Genomic DNA, 6,678 nt, shown 5'->3' with positions numbered 1-6,678 from the left:
TAAAAGCAGCATGATTAATGAGTCCAAGTTGTGCATAATCTTTTTTATTTTACTAAACGATGGTGAAATAGCAGTTTAACCCCTCTCCAAAGCGGGAGAGGGGGAACACATAACCCGTCTAAGCTGACGGATTTTATTTTAGCATGATAAGCAACAAAAAAAAGCCACGCAAAAACACTCGGTCCTGCGTTTTATAGGATGATTACAAGTTGTAAAGCGGCCAGTCATTATTGCCTTTTTCTGTATTCTTACGCCTCATCAATTTATTTATTACTCATAGCAAATCGTTTAATCTTTCCTTATATGGAAGTGAAAGATCTTAAAACAACTTCTCTTTTGAAGTATAAATCTAATTATTATTCATTGGCATGTTTTTAGCCTTGAAGTCCCAAAATAGAATTTCTACCCCTATCCTTTACTAAAGATATTTTATGAAAAGGAATAAAGTTTTAATGCTTTTATTAATACAAAAATATTTAATTTTTGTATTATATATATATATATATATATATATATATATATATATATATATATATATATATATATATATATATATATATATATATATATATATATATATATATATATATATATATATATATATATATATATATATATATATATAGATAGATAGATAGATAGATAGATAGATAGATAGATAGATATAGATATATATATGGATGAATTGAACAATTTTTCAAAATCGTAAAAACAGTTGCAATATCGAAATAAATTACAAAAAATGCTAAAATTTAAATGAAAAGATTCAAATGGACAGAAATATTGCATTTGGATTATTAAAACCATTTCTGTGGTTGTTTAGTAGTTTTGTTGAATAGTTTAGGACTTGTTTATTAAAAAAACTAGAAAATTAGTTACTCGTCTAAATTTAATATTCCTTTTTTTTCTCCTTATAAAACTTTTAGTACTATACTAAACTATTGGCTTTTGTATAAGTTTTTTTGCATATACTTTTAAAAAAAAAAATTTTAAAATATATATATATATATATATATATATATATATATATATATATATATATATATATATATATATATATATATATATATATATATATATATATAGCACTATAAAAACAAAGAGAAAAACGAAAATAATTAATAAGTTATAAGCACTCCTTTTGCGGATATAATCGTGTGAGCTGATGAAGAGATTATATCTTTTCTTAGTTTTGTTTTCCAAATTTTAATATTTTTTTTTTTTTTTTTTTTTTTTTTTAAGGTATTAAAAATTATGTTTTTTTTAAATACTTTTAAAAAATTATTGTTAATAATTTTCTTCTCTTGTCATTATTTTTTATTTTTTTCCATATTCTCTGAATTTTTTAGCTTTTATATATATATATATATTTTCTCTTCTTTTTTTTTTTTTTTTTTTTTTGAAAATTATAGATTTAAATATTTTTTTTTGGATTCTTATTTAAAATACTAGTTTATAAATACTGTCATCTACATAACAGCTTCCACCATTTGTCATTGCGAATACTGTGAATGGCGTAGATCAACTGGAAGGTTTTATGCCGGATATTTTACGCGCCATTGCAGGGTGGATGAAACTCAGGTAAATATACTATACATACAATTTCACTATTTTTATAAAACAATCTCTCTTATTTGTAAAGCTCATAATAGTACAGCAAAAATCGCTTATGAATTACAAAAATTCTAAACTAGAGATGAAGGACTAGATAGCATGTTCAGACGTGTAAATAAGCAATAGTCAAAAATAGTACTTTTTATACATTAACATTATTTGCAAATTTTAAACCATATTATACACTGTTAATTGAATAATTCCAAGAAACCAAATCGGGAAGATAAACTTAAAATTTGGGCCTATTTTTGAGCTCTCAAAATGTGTCGACTTTTTGACCATCGTCATATATGTTGAAGCAAATGAAGAACCCTGGTTTTGACTCCTTTAATTAAGTGTTAGAGTCGCCCACAAATGGCCCACAAATGATGCAATAAGCCTCTGTGGAGCTCTTCCCTATTGTGAAATATTTCTTCGTGTGCTTTTGAACAGGTGATGATAGAGAAACACTCCAAGCCGCTCGTGTTCACGTTTCTAGGCATGAATTTCAAAGCAGTTTTATACCTGATGATCTGCTTTAACTTCAACAAAATATAGTCGCAACATTCATGTGACCTCCTGTTATACATAACGTTTTTAAACCTATACATTTAAAAAACAAATGGAGAAAAATATCAATTAAAAAAATCTGCAACGAGCATAACTAATTTCAGATTTTAAATCTTCAAAACTGAATTAGACGAAATTAAGTATTTGAATAAAATCAACCAAAAGTGTGTTCCCCAATGTAATTTACAAGTGTTAAGCAATAAATTGTTAAGTAAATAAACGTTGTTTTAACAGTTTGGTTAACATTTCAGTCATGTTGTGTTTCAGGTACACTTTCTTCAGGGACCCGTATGATAGTTATGGCACATTGACGAACGGCAGTTATGATGGCATGATTGGTATGCTACACAGAAATGTAAATAGCTTACTTTCGATTTTGATTCAATAATTGATAATGAAATTAAATAAAACAAGCCAAACATCTCATTTTTATTTTCGTCACAATAGTGACATAAGCTTGAGAAATAAAAATTTGCCTTAATAACTTTTGGCGAAAAGGTTAATTTTTCTCCATTGTTGTTTATAAATGTAATCATTGTGACATACCGCCCATCACCTGTACTTTTAGTACGGCTAATACTGAGTGAAATGTATTTGAAATCAAATAATTTATTTTATACGTTAGCGGTATCCAAAATTAATAATATTTTAAAATTCTTTTGAATCTTTAAACAAAGCAGAAAACACATAAATTATACTATTAATTAACCTAATGCATTCAAAACTTCTTTATAAAACAATTGAGAAAGAAATCCATTTTTTCTCATCGTTTCTCATCGTAAACGTTTTTTTTCCTCGTGAGATCTTTATTTCATAAGCTCGTGGTAGAGTAGATATGAATCAAAAATTGCAAAATCCAGAGAGAGATAACATGCTGCCAGATAGTTTTTTATATTAACATTTATTTTGAAATAATTTTTCAAAAAAAAGAAAGCGAAGAAAGATAAAACCTTTTTCCTATTTGAATTTTTATAACCTTCGTCAACGAGAAAAAGTATTTCTCTTTAATTCCTTCGTATTAAGACGAACAATCGTTATTCCGTAGATTAAATGTTTAAGTAAAAATGATTATTTTCCAAATACAGGTAATCACCCATTTCGCCTAGAATAGCATATTGACGAAATGCTTTTACATAAAGCTGCTACAATTTTGAAGCTTACATATTTTGAAGAAAAAAATATTCTATCTGTTTGAGGAAAATATCAACGTTTAAGGAAGAGCGAAACAATGATGAGTGAGAAGCAATTACGGTGATTGGTGAGCGAAGCATCCTAGTAAATTGAATAATATTTTTTCCTCAGCATGCGTTATATTTAAGATTAACGAAGATTAATTTTACACTTTCAACAAAACATTTCTAAGAATCTTTTTAGATCTCATTATTTTGATGAAACCTTTAAAATAAATAAAACCCAACTTCAAGTCAACCTTAAAAATATAAGTGTACATTGATTTGTAAATATTTTCGGTTTTAAATTAATAAAATCAACTGATTTAAATCTACCAATCCTGATAACTTTATGTTCCATATTCCAGGAAGTAGACCTAATCATGAATCCAATTCTTCCATTGGATGAACATTTAAAGTTTTCCCGCTTCACGAATCCCATCACTATAGAAGCCTACACCATTCTGTCGGGGAAAGAGACTGATGAGGCCGGAGTATTCCTCTACTTCAGTGTTTTATCGAAAACGGTAAAATGATTAGTGTACTTTTGACAAAATATACTCATGTGTCCGCGTATTAAATAATTTTTAGTTAATGGATAATTAAAATTTCCTTGGTAATAGGAATGTTTCAACATCCAAATAACGTTTTGAGAAATAAGATGTACGAATAACGTAGCTTGAGAATTAATGGTGGTTGGTGACGTATGCCTGTTAAGTCAGAGGGGTGCGATTTGTTCTTGTTTTCTACTGGCGCCATCTATAGCCAAGAATTCGACTTCTGCCACACCCATACTTCACGCCCGTTTATAGGGCGGACCCATTCATACATCCATTCATTCATCCATAGATCGTAATTTTGGCCTGAAGTAGAGACACGGAGTTACTACACGGAGAGTCTTTGGCCTGTGGGGTTCGAACCCACGAACTCGCGAACATGGGCCCAGCTCTCTACTGACCAGGCTGTTCCGGCCCAGAATTAATGATTGAGAATTAATGGATATTGAATGTGGGGTGTTTAATGGCAAATCGTCCAAAAAAAAGGGACATGCAGTTCAAAACAAATTGTATTAAAGCAAAAAAGTACAGTGGGTGATCGGTTAACGAACAGATCGGTTAATGAACAAATCGGTTAACGAACACTTTCACGAAAGATTTTTGTGTTCGGTTAACGAACACATATTCGGATAACGAACACTTTCAAGAAAGATTTTTTGTGTTCGGACAACGAACACATATTCGGATAATGAACAAAACGAATTCTAACGAACACTTCTCGGCCTGAAAAAAAGTACTATTAAATGTTTGTTATCATTTTGCATACAAAATAAGATCACTGAAAGGAGAAATATTTAAAGCATGCTTAGTATTGATAATTACTAAATGAAACTTGAATTAACAATGAATTTAAAGGTCATTCAATAATTATTATTATAAAGCTTAAAACACTTCTCGTTTACCACTCTGAGAATCCCAGAGCATTCAAAAAAAATTCCATAATTAAGAACAAACTGCCAGTAATGTGGAGATCGAATCAGAGGGCATGGGTCACGCAGTATCTTTTCCAAGAATGGCTATTTGAAGTTTGTGCCCCGAGCATCAAGGACTACCTTGATACCAATGACTTGCCGTTGAAAGCACTGCTGCTATTGGACAATGCACCAGGACATCCAAAGGATCTTGAAGATAATTTGTTGACATACTTTCCCTGGCTGACAGTTCAGCTTTTACCTCCGAATACGACTTCGCTGATTCAGCCGATGGATCAGGAAGTTATTGCGGCTTTCAAGAAATTGTACACTCGCTCGCTGTTTCGTCAGTGTTTTGAAGCAAGCCAATTCTCCTCAACAATGACTTCAAAAAAGTTTTGGAAAGAAAAATTTGACATTTTTGAAGCTATTCGTATCATTCAAAAGGCGTGGTCAGAAGTCACACAGCAACAGTTGATTTCTGCTTGGCGGAAGCTGAGTCCATCCTTCATTCATGGTGACAGAGGTGATCAGGGAGACACCCCTGAAATTATGGATGAAATTTTGACAACCGCTAGAGATCTAGAATTGGAGGTGAACGAGGATGACATAGAAGAGCTAATAATGGGACATGAAGATTAACTGACGACAGAAGATCTCCAAGAAATTTTGAATGAAGAACACCAAGAAACACAGCGAAATGTGTCTCCTTCTGAACAAAAGGAAGACGAAAGAGGATACCAATGCCGACATCTGCCGTTAAAGATCTTTTGAAAAAGTGGGAGGATGTCAGAGCAATAGTCTTAGAATGGCACCCAAACTAAGCTGATGTCAGTAGGGTTGGGGATTTTTACAACGACAAGGCTATTAATTACTTCCGGAAAATAATGAAAAAGAGAGAAAAGCAATCGACATTGGATATGTTCTTCAACGCCCCATAAGCAAAAAATGAAAAGGACTGATTAATATGCAAGACTATATGTATGTATTATTTTTTAAAAACCTTAATAAGAAATTATAAATTTTTTTAAATTTAATTTTTAGGGTCTCCAGAACGAATTAATTGATTTCACATAGAAGTCTATGGTGAATCGATGATCGGTTAACGAACAATTCGGATAGCGAACATAGTCTTGGAACGGATTATGTTCGTTAACCGATCACCCACTGTACATTAAAGTAAACAAAAGGTATTCCCACGAGATCCCATTGCGAGCCAAGAGGATAAGATTCCACAATTTTCAGACCAATAACATAATTGCAGTAATGTGAACAGCATTATACACATGATGTCCTGGTTGACACCGATTTAAAGCTGGATGAGTCATAGAATATCGAACCCTAGACCTTTGCAAAAGCAACGACTGAGCCATTTACCACTGAGCCATTGCGTCTCCAGGTATAGGTGCAGAATACAAAGCTACTGTTTGTTTAAAATAAGAACTCCTCTAGACATTCGTCTGGACCTGTGGTGGTGACTATGGTAACGAGGTACGACTATTTCAAGTAGGGGTGCGAAGTCACTGTTTTGGAGTGGTTTCAAATCAGGTCACAGGGAGAACGGGAATCTCTTTCTTCCGTCTATTGTGTTAGTCCTAGAGCCCTCCCTAAAATGCGCCATTCTTGTTTCTATAGCACCAGGTGACCTCAGACTTTGTGACGGGAAGAGTTCTAAGCTTAGACAGACTATATATCTCAACACTTTGCCAACTATCAACACACGACCGATCGGAGAGATGTCCCCGATAGTTAGATGTAACTGTCAAAAAATGCACGATGGCTAGCTAATGTTCATGCGCAATTCGTTTGGTCCAGGAAGAGTTAATAAAATGGACAAGATAATATGTGGTAACGAAACTAATGATTTTGTAATCTTTT

The 6,678-nt window shown here is 32.0% G+C and overlaps 1 long non-coding RNA gene across 1 annotated transcript; it reads left to right on the top strand.

The window, feature by feature from the left end:
- The first annotated feature begins 2,390 nt into the window (after positions 1–2,390).
- On the top strand, positions 2,391–3,868 carry LOC147810913 (uncharacterized). The gene is made up of 2 exons (XR_015433406.1): positions 2,391–2,518; positions 3,701–3,868. It is a non-coding gene; the product is annotated as an uncharacterized LOC147810913 (long non-coding RNA).
- Positions 3,869–6,678: the final 2,810 nt, after the last annotated feature.

This window comes from Parasteatoda tepidariorum, chromosome 4 (assembly GCF_982258835.1).
Source record: "Parasteatoda tepidariorum strain Cologne lab strain chromosome 4, Ptep-v5.0, whole genome shotgun sequence".
In the NCBI taxonomy this organism is placed as follows: domain Eukaryota; kingdom Metazoa; phylum Arthropoda; class Arachnida; order Araneae; family Theridiidae; genus Parasteatoda; species Parasteatoda tepidariorum.
Note: the sequence above shows the minus strand (reverse complement) of the source record. Positions and strands in the feature narration are given on the sequence as shown.